The following is a 21341-nucleotide window of genomic DNA, read 5'->3' on the forward strand; positions in this document are numbered from 1 at the left end:
CTCCTGTGGATCACAGGAGTGCAGTCCGTTCTGCACTCTTGTGACCCGTTTTCAGCAGACGGCAGGCTGAAGCCCGCTGTTGGTTGACGTAACAGACATAGTCCAGGCTGGGGAAAGATCGCAACCATATGGTCAGGATCAACCCAGCAGCCTGGACTGGCACCTGGCTCAGCCTCTCAGTGGGCTGCTGAGAGGCTGAGTCAGCTGCTCCCACCCTCTCCACAGTCCAGCGATCCAGTGAGTGCGGGGGCAGAGCAACAAGCCGGTGACTGACAATCACCAGCTCTCTGCTCATGGAGCACTGAGAACAGAGCGATCAGCAGCGTTTGATCATCTTAGAGCTTGTGGGGGACAGATGCAAAAAACGAAACAAAAAAAACTCTTCTTTTAATAGCAGTGTATTTCAAGCCTCAAAGGTTGAGGGCCTTTGTAATTAGGATCCACTGCTAGTATATAACGGCAAGCCTTTTGTCACAATGAGTTCTAGAAAAAAATAGATTTTTCTCTTATCTGCAAAATCCTTTTTTTTTTTTTTTGGAGTACAGGATAGTGTTCTGAAATACTGGGTTATACTGTCACCTTTGGGAGACTATCAAAACAAAGCTGTAAGGATAGCCCAGTATAGCCCCTCCTTACCCCTTAATGTCCCAGTTTGGTATTAAGCAATGATAGGAGAGGATCATAAGAGCAGAGGGGATAGACCTGTGCCCCATAATGTACTCCAAGAAACAGATTTTACAGGTAAGACAAAACTCATATAGGTCAGAGGATAGCATTCTGAACATTAGGATGTCAAAAAAAATCCTGCTAATATGTGGGTAACAGCAAATAAGTTAAAAAGGGTAGTTCAAAAGTGCCTACAATGCCAATGCATCAGTGTGCTTTGACTGGAAAAGGGGAAGCCTTGCCTCCGAGATCATAAATTTGAATGATGAGGTGATGAATCCACCTAACAATAGTGGAACAAGAATGAAGACTGTCCCCTGTGAGAAATTACAGAAACAGCATAGAGTCAGACTGATTAAAGGTAGCTATAGCCAGAGATGAAAACTCGAATAGTGCACACTACATCCAATGGAAGGAAAATTCTTTAGGATGTTTAGGAGCATTGGCATGGAGACAGTAGAACATTGTCCTGGTTAAGTTGAAAGGAAGAAACCACCATGGGAAGAAAAGAGGTCCTGGGCCTCAAAATCCTATCCTTATCCCACAGGAAAAGGTTTGCTACATGTTAAAGCTGCTAAGTCAGAAACATGCCTTGCAGAGATGATGGTGACATGAAAGACAACCTTGTGAGTAAAGGTTCTAATGGTAAATTTGAATAACCAAAAACAGGAATGAGATCCCAGAGGGAACATGCAGGGGGACCAATGTGAGCAACTCCCTACACAAGTGAGTGAGAAACAAACTTTGATAGGGGTAGGGCTGAAATGTAACCTTTGATGGTACTCAAAACCAGATGTTGATCAAAACCACACCGAGAAAAGACAGGATCTGTCCCAGGCAATCGTTTCTGGGATGGAAATTTCTAGTCTTGCACCATGGGAAATACATTTTTTTCAGGTGTGATGGCAATAGTTTCTGAGATGGAAATTTCTAGTCTTGCACCATGGGAAATACAATTTTTTCAGGTGCGATGGCAGACTTTGCAACAAGTCATCTTCATAGCCTTTAGGAGCATACCGATATCTAAACCAGGTAAGCCCCTATATCTCAAGCCTGGGCTTCAATAGCCAAGGCATTAAAGCCAAGCCAAAGGCCAAGAAGCAGGGTAGTACACTGGTCCATGGGAAAGAAGATCCCAATGATTTGTGAGGGCCAAAAAAGCATCCTGCCAGGAGTCTAGTGAGATATAAGTTCCATGGCTGTCTGGGCCAGTTTGGTGGAATGTTTAACATATCAACCCTGCAAAGATAAAAAAAGACTGAACTGATCCTACAAAGTCACACCAGGGCATTCACCATGAAAGACATGAATAAACATGACTTTCCTCCTAAGTGAAAATTAGATATGCTTCTCTTTGAGCCCCAACACTTTTTCACTAATGGCTGATGTAAACCTCCACCGTGGCACTGTCTGACTAAATCCTGGTCAGACAACTGTGGAGTTGATATGTCCAGCGTTGAAGTGATAACCAAATAGCTTTAAACTCTAGAACACTGACTGGGAGACAAGCCTCTTCCAGTGCAAGCCCCTTGCATAGGCAGAGCATTGAGGTCTCCTCTCCAGCCTGACAAGCTAGCACCCATCATGAAAATATAATAAACCATCAACAGGAAGGCTTTCCTAATTTCCAGCGTCAGACTCCTTATCCACCATGGCGAAACAAGCCTGGTTTTAGGGATCAGGCAGATGTAATTGTCCAGGGACTGAGCTTGCCTGTCTCACGCTGACAGAATGTTAAGTTGCAATGGTCCGGAGTGATATTGGGCATATGATACTGCCTCAAAGGTCACCATCAAGCCCAGAACCCTGTTTTACACAAGTCGATTTACCAATTGGCTTGTGAACAACCTGCCTATTGGGGTTTTCCCTTAGGATTAGGGCATATTGTTAGGTTTTCTACTTACTTAGCTTAATGGGAAAGTGTTTTGTAATCTATTTTATATATATAAAAATATAAAGGCTGCTTCCATGATATTCAGTTTAGAACATATACTGAGCTTCATAAGAAGAAACCCCAACACTACCTGCATGCTTTATTCACATGTGAGTTGACATTAAAGCCTGATTGAAAATTTTGCTTTTTATATGCCCTAGTCCTGTGACTTATAATAATGTTAAAATTATTCAGCTTAGAGCTTACAGCTCTCCATATCCAGTTGTCTGAGTAACAACCATATTACAAGTATCTTCACACAAATTGTGTTGCAGAGCGAGGGGGGCTGGAAAAGAGTAAAATTAGGTCTAATACCAAGTGAAAATTTCTGAATGTACTGTTGGACTGTTCTGTAATATTTAGACACCCTGCACAACTGCTGCAACAGGAAAGAGGAGGTATGCCTATGAAAATAGAGGCTGTTAGTACAATGGAAATCATGATTAACCTCCCTGGCGGTATGATTATTTCAGAAAAAACATGCTGAAAGCGGTACCATTATTTGCAAGGAAATTTGGCGTTTTATATTGTAGGCCTGTAATTTTTAGAAATAAGTCACTTAAATCTGTCCAAACAAGATTCTAATAGGCATCCCGGGTATGACATTTTTTTAAAAATAAAATTATAAATTATAATATAATAAATAATTATAAATAATTATAACAAATAATAATATAATTATAATAAAAATTATTCAATAATGTAATCAAATCAAAATCACTGAAATTTGCTCAGTTGCAGAATTGTCGCTGTCATTATTTTTTTTTTTATGACGAATTTCCCCACAAATCGCTATCGCACAATTCTGCAAGTGATTATAATTTATTATCGCTGTTTTTTAGCTGATCTAAAACTATTTTTGACATAAAGGGACACTTTTGGTTGCTATGGACAATCTACAGTTTGCAGGGAGAAAGAAACGTTTTTATTATATAAAAGTACATGCAGGACACAGGGCAGACCATTAGGGACAAGGGGGGGTGTGTATTTTTTTCATACAGTACTGTAATCTATAAGATTACAGTATACTGTATGTAATGTGTTTGTTTACTTTTTTTAATTTGGCGCCGTTCTCCGTCCCCGTGCGTCGTAACGTCGCAGGGAACGGAGATCGGCGGCACAGGAGGACGCTGTGTGAATCGAGTGAGGTCCCGCTCGCTCACACAGCGCGGTGGCATCACTGGATCCAGGGACAAGGTAAGTAAACAGTGCCTGTGGATCTAGCGAGGCAAGCCCGAGTCTGACTCGGGGTTACCGCTCGCAGCAGGAAAATCTAACCCCGAGTCAGACTCGGGAATACCGCCAGGCAGGTTAAATATGAATTTCTGTTCATTTATTTAGGTTTTTACGATTTTGCTATCTCTGCTAAAATGAGTGCTTCTGAAATCAAGGTATATCTTTCATACAACACCTGCAGAAAGATGTAAAACAAAACTTCCAGTAATGCCACAGAACTCAACCTGCTGGCTGCAAGTGGCACATTTATCAAATTATTATGCAATACTTCTAATTTTTTTGACAATGCCTACAAATACATAAAAATGAACACAGATATTGTTTAAAATGAAAAACAAAGGGACAAAGAAACAAAATATACAAAACACTTTAAATTCACTATAAGGTGGCATATTTTAAAATGACCAATCCCTAAGGTTAAGAGTCTGCCAACCTTTTAAAATTTTGCCTTATCCATATGCACAATAAATCATAAAAGCATACGTGCAAAATAGTTTAGTGTTGAGACTAAAAAATACATTCCCTTTTGAGAGTAAGGGTGGATGTCAGTAGTTGTTACACTTCTTCCTTCACTGTTTCCATGGCTGTAATTATAGGCCTGAAATATATGTTACAGGAAGGTCAGACTAATGTGAAATGTCAGAGTTGCAAGGCAGTGTTGACTGAGTCTGTACTCAACTTTCATGGTAAAAGAAAGACATTTCTCTAGTGACCTTCTTATGTCACACATTAACATGTCTGTGTTGTTAGTCAATCAGTTGAATGGTAATGAAGACCTATCATTGTACATTATGCAGAGATTAGAACACAGTCCAGCAGTAAAGTTACAATTTATTGAAATGAGCTGGCTTCAAATAACCTAATGAACCAGAAATCTGCCTGTGTTACTAGGTAAAAATTTCATGGTCATCTACTTTGCGGCCAATTTACTATAGGTTGTGAACATTTAAAGTGATTCTAAAGTCTTGTTCATTTTTCTTCAGAAATAACAAACTTACCTGCTCTATGCAGTGGTTTTGCACAGAGCAGCCCAGATCCTCCTCTTCTTGGGTCCCTCGCTGGCAACTCCTGGCCCCTCCCTCCTGTTGAGTGCCCCCACAGAAAGAAGCTAGCTATGGGGGGGCATCCGAGCCGAGCCACAGCTCCGTGTGTCCATTCAGACATGGAGCCGTGTGTCCATTCAGACATGGAGCGCTATGCAGTGGTTTTGCACAGAGCCGCCCAGGGTGACAACACTCTGTTCCTGTTTCCTAGTCGTGATCCTGCATTGTCACATTGTCATATGGGCTTTGGATGGAAACAAGTGGCAGTTTTAACACACAATACACTGGCATAGTCCACTGCCTAGTACATGGAAAACTAAAAAGGTTGGGACTTTACCTGAGGCGCCAGGCATAAACCGAGCACCTCCATCTCTGGCAGCTTGAACAGACAAAGACAAGGGTGGCACTTTAAATGAAACATGCATCCCAGGAGAAAACATGGAACAATAGAATATGGCAGGTACCTAATCCAAATAGAACCAAAAATATTACATACCATATTCTATTGTTCCATGTTTTCTCCTGGGATGCATGTTTCATTTAAAGTACCACCCTTGTCTTTGCCACTGCCTAGTACAGTCAACAAATTAAGAAAAGCCATGCTGTCTTCTCTGAAGTGCGTGCATGTAGATAGGAAATGGCTGCAAATAAGATTCAGCAAATCAGCAGTGCTGAAAAGGCACAAAGCACTAAAAAGAGAGGAAAACTAGAAGCATTTTATTAGAAAAAAATGGGAGGTATTCAATATACACAGTGCTTTAGCCAATGGTTATTTAGTTAGAGTTTACATCTATTTCGAAGGAGCTAGACTTCAAAACACACATGCAATGTCTTGTGGATTTTTACAAATGTAACTAAATGAGTTGAAGTACCAAAAGAAAAACTGCACTGCTCCAAGCTCCTTAAACAGCCTCTTGGGAAGTCTACTGCTCCAGGTGCAGATCACAAGCGCTCATCTAGCTCAATACATATAACAAAATCATAGAACAAGGCTGCACTCCATTGAGATCCCACTTGTAAGTTTATTGTGTATAGCTGGCTGTTGACACTGTTCCCGCCCTTAGGCCACTCCCCTAAGAGCGGGAAATGTGCCAGCAGCCGGCTATACACAATAAACTTACCAGTGGGATTTCCGTGGTGTGCAGCCTCATTATTTGAAGTTATTTTTCCAGGAAAGCCCTTTTCTTAATGTTTTGTGTCTGTTACAGACGGTTGTTCTGCTGCAACATATGAGAGAAATATGTGAATTGATAATAGTTACTGTAGCAACATTAGTATGTATGTTATTATTGCTTGTAATAACAATAACACATTAGTTAAAAATAAGACAATCCGTTCAAATGATACATATGCTGTACAACGTTAGTAGCCATTAACATGCCAATACTGTGCTAGGTCTTTGTGTGACACTGTATAGCAAGAGAATAAAATTGTCACCCTTTTGCAATTGCAGGGGCTCTTGAAGTATGCACTGTGTCCAGTGAAACATTTTCATATTTTCCTTGATGAGATTGTGGAACTGTGAAAATTCATATAGAATGTTCTATTTGTGTATGTGAATGCGCTTGTGAATGTTCTATTTGTGCAACAGTTAAAAATAAACCATTCTATGGACTTATAGTAGTGATACTAGGGTTGATTTACTAAAATTGGAGAGTGCAAAATCTGGTGCAGCTCTGCACAGAAACCAATCAGCTTCCAGGAATTTTGTCAAAATGTAATTGAACAAACTGACGTTAGAAGCTAATTGGTTACAGATGCAGAGCTGCACCTGATTTTTCACTCTCCAGTTTTAGTAAATCAATCCCAGTGTGTCATTGCCCCTCATAGAAAAACATGAACACGTCACACTAGTTGTAAGGTGTAAGTGTAAAGAAACAAGAAAGAAAATGTTTTAAAGTTGGTCAGATCAACTATCACTGCTTTCATTGGGCTACAGTTTTTTTTTTAAATTAGACAGCTACATTTCTATGCTAAAAATAAAAATTATTTAATTTGTGATAGTACAAAAATAAACACTTATGACTACATACTTTTTTTCAGCAGACCCAAATGCACAGTCCACGAATGCTTACAGCCTAGACTAGTATTACTATGGGCTTTGTCTGAAAGGAAATAGCATATTTATTTGCCCTCAAATGCCATATTGAATGAGTTTTCAGCCTGGTTTACACACAGCCACGGATGATGAATCCTGGATTGGGTTGGGTAGTTAGCTACAGAGGGGATAAGCTTCATAGCAGAATACTCTGGCTCCAAAAGTTTTAGGTGTGATTCTGAACTGCCAGTTTATTTATGCCTGCTGATTGCTGTAAGCATGCGACTGCAAATGATCTTTCAAGTGGCTGAAGCCTGAGCTATATAGGAATTTAAAAGCCAATGGGCCAGTCTAAAAAGAAATACACCAGTTAATGAAACAGTGGAGCTACTAAAGAACTAATGCTATACGAGCATGTACAAGGTGGTTAGGTAATACTACCTACGATAGGCAGCAGAGATCTTTTTCTGGGAAACCTATGTAGAAAGTACATCAAATATTTGGAAACCAGTTGTGATGCAATACAAATTGGCAATAATCTTCTACTGTATAGTGTGTTTATATTTTAATGTTCCTTAGGTGGAAGTGTAATGATGTTAAAACACCGGATGTACAATTTCTTAAATACCCAAAGGTTTTTTAAGTAGATAACAATTCTTCTTCCTTGCAATCCTGTCTTTCACAGCATGGCTGCGTGCTATGTTGGTGTAGCAATCGCTAGCGTGGGACCAAGATTTAAATCAAGTCATGCTGCATTTTTACAAGCTTGATCACATAATTCAGCTAAGTTACTAACAGTATTAGCTGTTTTGTTGCTTATAGACCTTAAATTAAAACACACAGCTCCTAATGGAATTTAGGTGGTAGATATGTCTATCGTTGAATCTTGTGCATAGGGATATTTTTTTTTACCTTGTTCAATCTCTTCATACAGCTGCCATTTGATGGCCACTCTACAAGATTTATTTGCATTTCCAGGTATTATCAATAACCTCAACTTAGCTGGGCTGATATAGTAAGTGGGGTGGGCTGTGAATATGTACGCATTTTACGTAGCACAAATATTTCAAGACGGTTCCTTTGCAATGTAGTATGCTTCACAAAAGGACAGCTTTGTACTAGATAAGAGGTTGCTGCGGTCAAAGTGACTGAACAAAATAGATCTATTCTTTGTAAAGCACTACACACTATGCAAGTGCTATATGAAGAATGGAAACAGAAATATTTTTAATTGATTTAAATACATTTACACACGTTGCAATTTGTCCTATTTAATTTATGCAAATTAGAAAATGCTAACCAACCAAAAATGTAGCATGCACACATATCTTTCTAACTCATACTAACTAGCACATCAAATGTAAAAGTATGGCGTGAACAAGCCCTTAAAGCAAACCTAATCAATTTGAGCAGAGAGAGCCACACTACCCAGTTGGTCTGCTGGAGCTAAGGATCCTCCCATGCCCCTACAACACTGAACTCAATCCTGGGGTAAACTCGCTCAGGCATCAAGCACTGCATTGTGGGAAGGCAGGGGAGAGAATTAGGTTTGTCCACTTATTTAGTACTAGGTCTTTTTCCTGGTTCCCTCAGGCCAACAGGGCAGCAGGTGAGCACCTTGTACTTTACTCTTAAAAAAACTAAAATCCCTGCATCTATAGACACCACCGATCTAACAATAACCTATCTAGCCCTGTAAAGAATCGGAGACCGGATCCCACTCTGAGCTGCCAGCCACAGCTTCGCTGTGGAGGTGGGTGGAGAAGACAGGGACGATGGAAGCCCCATAGTAAGTCTATGGGTGACATCACTTCTCATTCCGCCACTGGAGATCGGGTCAAATCGGGTTAAAAAAAGGTATGTATACCCATGTTTTTCTTTATAGAGTTAGATAGGTTAGTGTTAGATCGGTGGTATCTATAGATGCAGGGATTTTAGTTGTTTCATGGACTTCCACTTTAATGCTTAGATAAATTGGAAAAAATGGAAGAGACCAGTAATCAGAGAAAAGGCAGGCTGTGAAATAGGTCTCAAAGATGCATTTACATTTGATAGTAGTGAACTTAGGACCATTAGTGCTCACGTATTTTTCTTTTTCTGCTTTGAGCTAGCAATTAATGCATTCAGCAATTTATCATTGTGACGAATATAATTTCTAGTGAGATGTAGATGGAGAGTATAGTTATGATCTATTATTTGCAAATATGTGTTATAGCTTGAGTGAAACTGTGGAGCAGAAAAAAGGTAGTGGCTACCACGTTGGCACTTTTCCTGCCCTTGGAATTCCAAGCCTGTCATCGGTAGATCATTTATATGAAATCTATAGGTTTTTCTTTTGAACACTTTTCATAGGCAGGTGTTATTCGTTAATTTAAATAATCAAACTACATAAATACTTTAAGTAAAAGCATCACAACAATAACTAAGCATGCATAACCACTTGAAAAATATAATAGTTAAAGCAGGGGTTCACCCGAAAAAAATGTTTTAACATTAGATTGAGGCTAATTACGGGAAGCAGAATCGGGTGTTTTTTTTTAAATCAATGCAGTACTTACCGTTTTAGAGATAGATGTTCTCCGCCGCTTCCGGGTATGGTCTTCGGGAATGGGCGTTCCTATTTGATTGACAGCCTTCCGACGGTCGCATACAGCGCGTCGGGAGTTGCCAAAGGTCGGTGCGGCTCTATACGGCGCACCGACGTTCGGCTACTTTCGGAAACTCGTGACGCGCTGTAAGCGACGGTCAGAAGGCTGTCAATCAAATAGGAACGCCCAGTCCCGTAGCCCATACCCGGAAGCGGCAGGAGAACATCTATCTCTAAAACGGTAAGTACTGCATTGATTTAAAAAAGAACACCCGATTCTGCTTCCCGTAATTAGCCTCAATCTAATGTTAAAAATGTATTTTTTGGGTGAACCTCCACTTTAATAACGGACGACCTGATCTGTTTTACAAAAAAAATAATGAAAATTCACTAGTTCTGAAACAGACTGTGTTCCTTTCAATGACATTTTTCAGAATGGAATGGAATACATTCAAACCAGTGATATCCCACTACAAACTGAAAGACTACTGCTGCAAACTTCACAGATGCTACCATTACTATTGAATGCTCTAGTTAATGGGTGCTCAACCTGTGGCCCTCCAGCTATTGCGGAACTACAAGTCCCATGAGTCATTGCAAGGCTGACAGTTACAAGCATGACTCCCACAGACAGAGATATGATGGGACTTGTAGTTCCGCAACAGCTGGAGGGCCACAAGTCAAGCACCCATGCTGTAGATAGTAGATCGATACGTTGATGGACAGACAGGAAGCCTCACTTTAATGGAAAAAACTGTTATACTCAAGAGAAAATTACTGTTTTACACAGAACACAATTGGTGCATTACCTTTTACACTGCACAAGGAAGAACAGAGGCTATATAGCAATATTTCTGCTGGACTTGCTTATGTATAACTTCTGGAACCTCAAGCACTCTTCTTAAAACCATAGTTTTATTATGAGGCCAAGTGCAAAATGGAAACACAATCATAAAGTGGTTATCATAGCAAGGATTACGGCCATGTTGCCAGAGAAGCCATGTTACTTGTGCCACATAAAGGTGGAAGGGAGATTACCAGTGAGGCCATGTTACCATGTCTGTATAATATGAGTCCATGTTACCAGTGAGCCATACTACAGACGTACAATGCTTCCAAATGGGCCCTTTTACAAATGGGTCATGTTACCCCAGAAGCCATGGCAAGGGCCGTTCTAGAACTTTAGCAAATTGAAAGATATCTCAACGAAGGACACCAACACCCAGTAATTCTCTTTCTACATAGTTTTCCTCCTCGATGTAACAGTTAGTGTATTGTGTTGGTGCTCCATGTACCAACACTAAAAAGCAAACAAAAGAATACACATGCACATTTTGAAGGTCCGATTGGACAGAGCTGTAAAAAAACGTAAAATAATCAATGTGTAGCTGAATATCTGGCCAAAATGCATAACCACATAGAGGAGTGTATTAAAAATTAAGAGTAACATCAAATACATTTCTGTAATTATTTGTGATGTCATATTAAGGGGGAAGTAGAATAAAGAAAACATTTAAATGTGTAAGCTTTTATGAACCACTGGTCAAACACAACCTCTGGCAAACAAATAGATGTTCAATTTAATTCATATATTTTTTTTAAAAAGCAGGTATTTCTAAACAATTCTAATAAAGCCTCGTACACACGACCGAGGAACTCGACGGGTGAAACACATCGTTTTCCTCGTCGAGTTCCTTGTTAGGCTGTCGAGGAACTCGACAAGGCAAGTTTCTCCATTCCCGTCAAGGAAATAGAGAACATGCTCTCTTTTTGGCTCGTTGAGTTTCTCGACAGTTTCCTCGACGAAAATGTACACACGACCGGTTTCCTCGGCAAAAAAATATCTCCCAGCAAGTTTCTTGCTGGTTTTTGCAGAGAAACTCGGCCATGTGTACGAGGCTTAAGAGTGTGCCATGAAAAAGGATGACTATTAAAAATTGCAGGTGACAGCCAGGAAGGCGGTTCTATTGATCTATGTGAACAACAATGCAATGCAATGACAAACCCATTGTTGTAAATCCACAATACAGTTTGTGTGCTCACAAATTAGCAGAACTGCATTATAAACCATCTGGGCCTAACCACATCCACTCACAGTAACATGGTTAGCTAAGTAGTGTGGTCAGTCAGAGTTAGGCTAATTCAAATGATGATAAAGGTTATAAACGTTCTATTTAGTTAAAAACAACAATTAAATAACAATATGTGTAATAAAAAGCAACACAACACATACTTCTGTATATAATGTTAAAAGTTTGGTTGCAAAAATATCTTTAGTTACATATAGTTAAAATAGAGTAACTATAAACTTAGTATATTGTATGTTAAAAAAAATCATAAAACCACTGTTTCCAGCTAGTGTAAAATACTCTAAATATCATCTCTACTGTATATCATAGAAACTACAAATCTGCATTTTCTACAGGTTTTTACTAGGCAATGACAAGATATTAGTTTTCTGTAATAAAGAGAATTTGAGCTCAAAAGAGAACAACATTTACAATGCCCCATGTTTATACCCCTAGGCTCTTGTTCTCATAAGTTGCAGACATGTGATTCTACAGGTATGACCCATTTAATGTCCTAATTTTAAGTAGAACACTTACACTACATAAAACAGTATGGATTACCTGGCCTAAAATGGTTTATCTCAAGATTTTGAAAACCACATCTACATCCTGCTATAGGATTTCAGTTTTTTATTTAATTACAAGTCAAAATTGAGACATCATCATATCAGGTGTCTCAATTTCTGTCAGTCTTGATTAATAATATGTTCTCAAAAGAGACCATGTATTGATTTAAAGTCTGCTATAAGATCACTTGTTATGTGCATATACTTCTAAAAGTAATTATAGGAACCATATTTACATTGAAAGATGCAATTTATAAAATTACAAAATAATATAGTTAAAATAGAATTTGATAAATCATTTTAGAAGTCTACGTATGTAGTGGTAAAAGGACAGGGTTTGTATTGGTTCCATCTACTTCTTTATTTCCTGTATTTTTTTAGTTCTGATATTCTGTACAACTGGTTGCCAACCCCAGAGAAACTCACAGTTTATGATGTTTACCATAAGCATACAACCTTACATACAAAGCAAAGATAGTGTATCATAAAATACAGCATATAGCAGCTGAGTGTGGAAGGGCTTCCCCTTTGGTACTGCAGACAGTTTCATTTTTTTTTTTTTAGATGCCAGCAAGAGACTCTGGAATGAGGAATGAGATATAGGCATGAATGGGGACATCAATATGTTTGAATTTAAAGAGGTATGAAGTTGCCACGTGAAAAAAAGGCACTTCTGTAAAGTGGGACAGAGGGAACCCAACTGGTATGGTCTCTATAAGAGAAACCAATGTTTCCTTGTTCTGGGGGTATTTAAGCAGCTCTCTTGGGTAGGGTGCTCAAGAGAAGACTCCCTGTGCGTACCATTTTCATGGTAGGTGGTCTGTCTAAAAAAAATTATGCTGGTCAGAGGTCATTACAGGGGTAGGTAGACTAACATGTCCAGCTTCTAGCAGAACCATAAGTGAACAAAATAGAGACCACTGTTTCCGTATGGACTAAAGTATGGATATAATGTTATTATCTTCAAATGATGTTATGGTTTGGCATAAAAGACTCTCAATGCCCTTCACTCGATGTCAGTATGTATGTATCACAAAACTCCCTCCTGTAATTAGTACTAGCAGTATGCCAGTGTAATTCTCTCCATACCTGCCTAAAACAATTTCTATGGCTGCCTCTTCTCTCAGCAACCAATATTTGTATTGGGTGGTTATAAAGTACATGTGAACATAGGTTCACCAGATCTAAATGTGGTTTAGGTGGCTAGTAAGCCAACTCAGTCTTCAGAAAATTTTACCATAATAACTTACAGACCATTTATTCTAGACATGCATTCTAAAATTCTCTTTTTACTGCAAAGTTGCTGTAAGTAGCATCTGATGCCGCGTACACACGACCATTTTGTCATGACGAGAAAAATGCAATTTTTTTATTTGGTCGTGAAAAAAGGTTGTGTGTATGCTCCAGAACATTTTGGGCGTTAAAAATGTAGAACCTGCTCTATTTTTTCTCGTCGTTCTTTTTCACGTCGTAAAAAACGGTCGTGTATACGCTTTAACGAGGGGGAAAATAACTTGCATGCTCAGAAGCAAGTTATGAGACGGGAAATTAGCAAAAGCAGCCCAAAGGGTGATGCCATTCCAATGGAACTTCCCCTTTATAGTGCCGTTGTACGTGTTGTACGTTATCGCGCTTTGCGCGAGCATTTTTTTTCACGAACGTGTGTATGCAAGGCAGGTTTGGGAGGAATCACGACAAATCACATAGAGAAAAACTTTGTTTTTTCCATGATATGAATAACGGTCGTGTGTATGTGGCATGAGACAATGGCCCTGGACTGAAACAATGCCTCCAAAATGTCAGAGTACACCAGTACCAAGTACGGGTTTATTTAACTAACTGGCAAGTTGTAGTTCAGGTATTGCAAGGTGCCTGCCAATGCTGCTCTGGATCTGCAATTGCAAAACCTTGGTGCATGTGGGGCCATAGACTGAGCTACCACTTGGGAGCAAGGAAAAGCATTTTCAGCCATGTACAAGTTTCAACTTTCAGACAGTCATAGGAATTTCAGGGATCTCCAGTGGCAGGGGACTACTGGCAAGCTAATTGTCCTTCAGGCTGGAAGTTAGTTATATAAGCCCTTACTTAGTAGAGGCTTAACTAGAAATACTGTCTTATCACCTAAATCTGTACTTGGATATCAATTACAAAACTCAGTCACCCATAGTGGCACACACACACAAATGTTACCCAACCTACAGTTTGTAGGTAAAACCTGATTGCTGTAATTTTGTTAGTGGTTACAGCGCAAGCAATATCTTTTAGACAATGATCTTTCTCTGCACAAAAAACAAAACCTGTGGGCTGAGAAACACTTAAATTAAATAGCCAGAGAACCATCGATATCAAGACTAAAAAAAATAAAACCTGACAGTATTCCTCTACGGCCATACACTCATTTGTGAAATGCATGGAATGGTACAAGATTTAGTCACCACAAACTACTCAGCTGAGGAAGCCAACAAATGAGGGTGTGGGCCTGAAATGTCAAAGTATAAAGAACCTATTCAGACAGCTTCCCCCACTCAGGAGCCCATGCACAATATTTTGGGTTAATGTAAAAGTTAGTAAAGGGAAAAAAAAGTTGAAGTTTCTTAAGTTCCCAATCACAGCCAAATGGCTGCAGGTGTGTTGCCTTCTTATTGAGACCAGCTTAAAACATTAAACGCTCCTAAGCTATACTTCGTCAGGTAAACCTGCATGTAGCTTTATTGCTGTTTGTATAACAAATCATGCATCATGGGATTAAACGTGAGACCATGCTGAAGGCGTTTGAAAAAAATGTGCCCATTAAAAAAAGATTATATTCTAAACAGGTGCAAACATTTTCAACAGCCAGCATTTCGTGTGGAACACTACTAGTAAGGAAAGTAAAAGTGTCAGTTGTCTTCCAAGGCCTTATTTATAGCAACTGAATGAAAGGAAGAGTATTGTCCATAGCAACCAGATTCCAGATGCTATTTTAAGAGCAGATTAAGCAACAAGCAATCAAACTCTGATCAGTGGCTACAGAAAACACACCTCCACCAATTTCTAACAACATTTTAAATCGGCCCCTTTAAATCATGACAGCTGCAAAAGTGCTAACTGAAATATGAAATGTGTCTCTTTTGAGGAGCCACTTAGGTATTAAAATCATTCACAGAACTGCCAACATATTCATGTCCACTATGGGAAAGTGCATGTCAATTCAAAACTGTTTATTTATTTTTGGATAGAGTGGGGGAAAATTTGAATTCCTGTAGACTTTTATTGCTACCTGGGACTCTGTTGGAAATATTCCACCTCATTTTGTTTTTTTGTAGAGCAGTGGGAGGCTAGGCTCCTGTTAGACTTTTGTTCCTGACTGTTTATGTCAGCGCTAGATCACTCAGCCAAGTAACAGAGCTGGCAGTGAGCCCCGGCAGGGCCTTTGGGACCAGTGTATCAACCAACTGGGTAAGGAAGGATAGCAGAGCTTCTTTCTACCCACTGTTGCTCATACATGGAATTATGACCAGACTCCCTTTCCAGCCCCTGTCCCATAGCAGTTGTGTGGTCTGTTAGAGCCCGAGCCCTGCCACAAAAGAAGGTACTGTACTATATGCCACCAGTTAGAGAGAAAGCTGTGCGATAGACAGAAAGCCATAAAATCAATATTCCTACTTGTGCGTCTTGAAAGGTTTGAACTCCTATTGTTTTTTCACCTTGATCGATGGGAACCTGAAAACGCTGGCATTCGAGGTTAGAACCCCTGTCAGGATTTTGTTACTGTTTGTGTTGCTTTTGTGCCACCAACTTTGTGGGTTGTAAATGATTAGCCTAATGACATATTAACAGATAGAATTTAAAACCACCTGATTGTAGAATCAAAGGCTTGGGATAAAGGTGTTCCCAGAACATCAGGTATCTGGGTATGCTCAGGCTTTTCTATGATAAAAAAATAAAAATAAAATTATAATGGACTAGAAGACTCACTGGGGAATCCATAAATTGTCTATGATCCGCTTTAGAATTCTGCCATGCCTCTGCATGACAAATGTCAGTGCAGACAACAAACTCATATTCCTATTTGAAACAGACACTCGAGTGTGGGGCAAGAACCGCATGTAGAGGTACACTAAGGCCAGAGTGTCCACATGACCAGTCTGTCCTTGCTGCAGTTGAGATCCCTCCCAGGCACTGCAGCTGTAACACAGGCAGTGCAGTGGCTTATGCCTCGTACACACGACTGTGTTTCCCAGCGGTAAAAAGTCAGCCGGGAAACCAGAGGTGAAAACCGAGAACCTGCTCGGTAACTTTTTCCCCCTACACACGACTTTTTTTCCAACAGGAAAACTGCCATTAGAGCTTTGGTCAGGAATCCCGGCAGTGTGTATGCTCCATCGCAGTGTTTCCCATATGAAAACTGCCGGGTTAAAAAACGTTGGGAAAAAATAAAACATGTTCTCTTTTTTTGCCCCGCAGTTTTCCGGAAAACTGCGATGGAGCATACACAAGGCTGGTTTTCCTGGTCAAAAGCTCTCATGGCAGTTTTCCAGACGGGAAAACCGGTTGCGTGTACGAGGCATTAGGAGTTTTGTAGCTTGGTGGGCAGAGCTTGATTCAAATTCAGAGACCCTAGTACCCATCAGGTTCACTCTCCTTTTGATCGACAGCAGGCAGATTCCTTAGTCAATAGACAGCCTGATATTGGCTATAACATCTACCCACTAACTTCTGTCAATCAGAGAGAAGACCTCTTGGGGAACTAGTCCCTCAGCTTCCTCTGACAACCAGTGACAGGTACAAAGAACAGGGGGTAGCAGCAGCAAATATGCCGCTCTGCTTGCTTCACAGTATACAGAGTCACGCTGTCTGGCTTTGTATGCCAAATATGAGTTTGCCTTACTTGCCATAAGTTTTGTTATCTACAAACTGAAGGTAATAATTTTGAAATGTATTGTAGCTATAATGCCACTTTGCAATCAAAGAAAGTTACCCCAACATTTCATAGTCCTGATACGTGCCTGTTGTACCATGTATTTTGGTTAACCACTTAGCATCCTTGCCTATTGTTAAGAGACGGCCACAAGGTGGCTTTCAATTGCCGGGAGGACGTCTATAGACGTCCTTGGCTCCTCCGGCCACTGGGGGGTGCCGCATCACTGAGATGCCGATGCGCATGCCTGGCGGCCGCAATGTCCGCCAGGCACCCTCGATCGGCGGTTACACAGACAAGACGTGGATCTATGTGTGAAAAACACACAGATCCACGTCCTGTCAGGGAGAGAGGAGACTGATGCTGTGTCCCTTGTACATAGGGACACAGATTGGTCACCTCCCCCAGTCAGTATCCTCCCCCCACAGTTAGAAACACTATACAGGGTACACATTTAACCCCTTCCTCGCCCCTTAGTGTTAACCCATTCCCTGCCAGTCACATTTATACAGTAATTAGTGCATATTTATAGCACTGATCTAATGTATTAATGTGAATGGTCACAAAAATGTGTCAAAAGCATCCGATATAATGTCGCAGTCCCAATAAAAATCGCAGATCGTCGCCATTACTAGTAAAAAAAAATAATAATAAAAAAATAATAATTCTGTCCCCTATTTTGTAGGCGTAATAACTTTTGCGCAAACCAGTCGCTTATTGCAATTTTTTTTTAACCAAAAATATGTAGAAGAATACGTATCAGCCTAAACTGAGAAAAACAAAAATTGGGATATTTATTATAGCAAAAAGTAAAAAATATTGTGTTTTTTTTTCAAAATTGCCGCTCTTTTATACCACCAAAAGAAAGCTCTATTTGTGGGGAAAAAAAGGACATCAATATTTTCAGTTAAAGCGACGCAGTGCCGGATGCTTAAATTTTGCCTGGGCAGGAAGGGGGTATATGTGCCCAGTAAGCAAGTGGTTAAAAAGCTTCCTTAAATTCCTGGTGTTCCTATCAGTCCTCCTGCTGTCCTATTTCAAGTTGGCCATGCTAGGCATGAGAGCACAGTGTGGTTCGTTTTATGGCTATGTTGGGGAGCAGCATGCCTGTCCCACAAACCCCCTCTCCCGCACAGCCATATATTGGGAAGATCAGTGTGCTGCTGTTTCTGAGAATGAGTGGGTTGTTTCAATATATAAGGGTTCACATATACTTTAAGAATGATCTGAATCTACCTTGTGTATTGGTAAAGCTACCAAAAGTAGCAGCAGGGATTTTTTTAATCTGACACAGGCCTTTTTTAAGGGCCCATACACTAGAAAAGTGTTGCACGTATTTTCATCTATCCACTGTTTGCACTTTCATACTAAACCAGCAATGTGAAAAAAGCAAACTTTTAGATGGAAACAAAACTGTTAAAATTGTGACTGACTGCTTTTTATTATATATTACCCACAAAAATAAAAAAATTTAAAAATAAAAATATATTAAAAGGTGTATCTGATTACTGAGTGGATTCGTCTGTACACAATACCATAAAATAAGGTACGGTCCTGGAAACCTATACACTGTAGTTATATTCTTGAAAAACTGAATATAGATGATGCTTAGAAAAAATTGCAAATTTACAAATGACCTTTGATTTGGACAGATTTGGCATAAATGCCAATGTATTAGCCCTCCCATTGGCTATATATAATTTTAAGATGAACTTTTAATGACCTACAGAAAGAGGAAATTTGTTACCACGATTTAGTAAGGAAATTCGAATTTTACAATTGACGTGTGCTACAAAATTGATGTAAACCTGTGGCCACTGGATATTATTTAAAAGCAGTACGAGTGGTTTAGCGTTGAAATAACGGCAATCTTGACAGACCAGGGAGTACAGGTGAAAAGAGACCTTGTATATCCATCGACTGGCTCTCAGCATGAAAGAGTGCTTGTTTTTACATGGTTACTGAAGACTCTAGAAGATAAATTTAGGTCGCAGGAAGGAAGTTGAGTGGGCGAAGTGATGACAAAGATCTGTATTTGGTATTGCTTGCCATGTCAGAAAAAGCGCATTTCACTTTTCAAATACAAATATTCAATGTTAGCTAATGGACCACAAGTTACATATTGTTTGTTTTCAAATATATAATATTAAGCCACAGTAATTGGTACATCAGAGATGTATTAATTCACACTATGAAGAATGGAAAAAAGTTATCTTGACAGTTCACCCAGTTATGTTAAGCAACAAACTCTGAATCCAAATCCTTCCTGTATACCTACAATATAGATATTAATGCTTGTGCACTTTGTTAATGAAATGGTAAATGTATTTGATTTATTTCAGGTATTTACTGTATATAGGGCTGACAATATTACACAACACTTTACATATTGAACATTCTTATCAGTGCCTGCCCTAAGGTCCCCATTTCACATGCATACATACACATACTTGGGTCAATTTAAACAGGAGCCAATGAGCCTACAAGCATGTCTGTGGTGTGTGAGGCTGCGTACATACGGTCGGTCCAAACCGATGAAAACGGACTGAAGTTCAGTTTCATCGGTCCAAACTGACCGTGTGTACGGCCCATCGGTCTGTTGTCCTTCGGTCCAAAAAAGAGAACTTGCTTTAAAATCGAACCGATGGACGCCTGACCGATAGGTCAAAACCGATGGTTAGTACACAAAAGCATCGGTTTAAAACCTGTGCATGCTCAGAATCAAGTCGACGCATGCTTGGAAGCATTGAACGTTTTTTTCAGCACGTCGTGTGTTTTACATCACCGCATTCTGACCCGATCGGTTTTGGAAACGATGGTGTATACGTACATCAGACCATCAGTCTGCTTCAGCGGTGAACCGATGAAAACGGTCCGTCGGACTATTCTCATCGGATGGATCGACCATGTGTACGCGGCCTGAGAGGAAACTGGAGCACCTGGAAAAAAACAATGCAAACACATGGGGAACGCGCAAACCCCATGCAGACCATGTCCTGTTTAAGATTCAAATCAAGGATCCTCCTAGTGCCGCAAGGCATAAGTGCTAACCACTAGGTCACTGTGCTTTACTTATTTCAAGCATATAGGAGCACATATATGATCAATTATACACCTGTGAGTAGTTTGTTATATTATGTAACCATTTACTGATTCAATCCTCCATCTCAGCACGGGCTCGTCTAAAGCTACAAGGCTACATTCACAGAGACGCTGATTGCAAAAGATCATTGAGTGCTTTACCCACTTAAGGATCAGAATATGTTCCCCCTTAATGACTGGGCCATTTTTTGCAATACAGCACTGCGCCGCTGTAACTGACAATTGTGCAGTCATGCGACTCTGTACAAAACCGACGACCTTCTTTTATTCCCCACAAATAGAGCTTTCTTTTGGTGGTATTTGATCACCTCTCCGGTTTTTATTTTTTGTGCTATAAACAAAAAATACTGACAATTTTGAGAAAAATTATATATTTTTTTTACTTTTTCCTATAATAAATATCCCAGAATAAATAAATAAAAAATGTCTTCATCAGTTTGGTTAACCACTTAAGGACCAGCCCATGTACATATACGTCCACAATATGGCACGTACAGGCACATGGGCGTATGGGTACGTCCTCGCCTATTAGCGGGTGGGGGGTCCGATCGGGACCCCCCCCGCTACATGCGGCGGTCGGGTCCGCTCGGGGAGCGATCCGGGACCACGGCGCGGCTATTTGTTTATAGCCGCTCCGTCGCGATCGCTCCCCGGAGCTGAAGAACGAGGAGAGCCGTGTGTAAACACGGCTTCCCCGTCCTTCACTATGGCGGCGCATCGATCGCGTCATTCCCTTTATAGGGAAGACACGATCGATGACGTCATTCCTACAGCCACACCCCCAAACAGTTGTAAACACATACTAGGTGCACCCTAACTCCTACAGCGCCACCTGTGGTTAACTCCCAAACTGCAACTGTCATTTTCACAATAAAGAATGCAATTTAAATGCATTTTTTGCTGTGAAAATGACAATGGTCCCAAAAATGTGTCAAAATTGTCCGAAGTGTCCGCCATAATGTCGCAGTCACGAAAAAAATTGCTGATCGCCGCCATTAGTAGTAAAAAAAAAATAAAAAATAAAAATGCAATAAAACTATCCCCTATTTTGTAAACACTATAAATTTTGCGCAAACCAATCGATAAACGCTTATTGCGATTTTTTTTACTAAAAATAGGTAGAAGAATACGTATTGGCCTAAACTGAGGAAAAAAAATGTTTTTATATATGTTTTTGGGGGATATTTATTACAGCAAAAAG

General features: G+C 40.0%; 1 protein-coding gene across 5 annotated transcripts in view; it reads right to left on the reverse strand.

Moving 5' to 3' along the window:
- The window catches only part of NFATC1 (nuclear factor of activated T cells 1), a 271495-nt gene that overhangs the window by 95611 nt on the left and 154543 nt on the right, over nucleotides 1-21341 (reverse strand). The gene's annotated exons all lie outside the window — the stretch shown is intronic.

The sequence above is a fragment of the Rana temporaria genome, chromosome 5 (assembly GCF_905171775.1).
Source record: "Rana temporaria chromosome 5, aRanTem1.1, whole genome shotgun sequence".
NCBI classification, from domain to species: domain Eukaryota; kingdom Metazoa; phylum Chordata; class Amphibia; order Anura; family Ranidae; genus Rana; species Rana temporaria.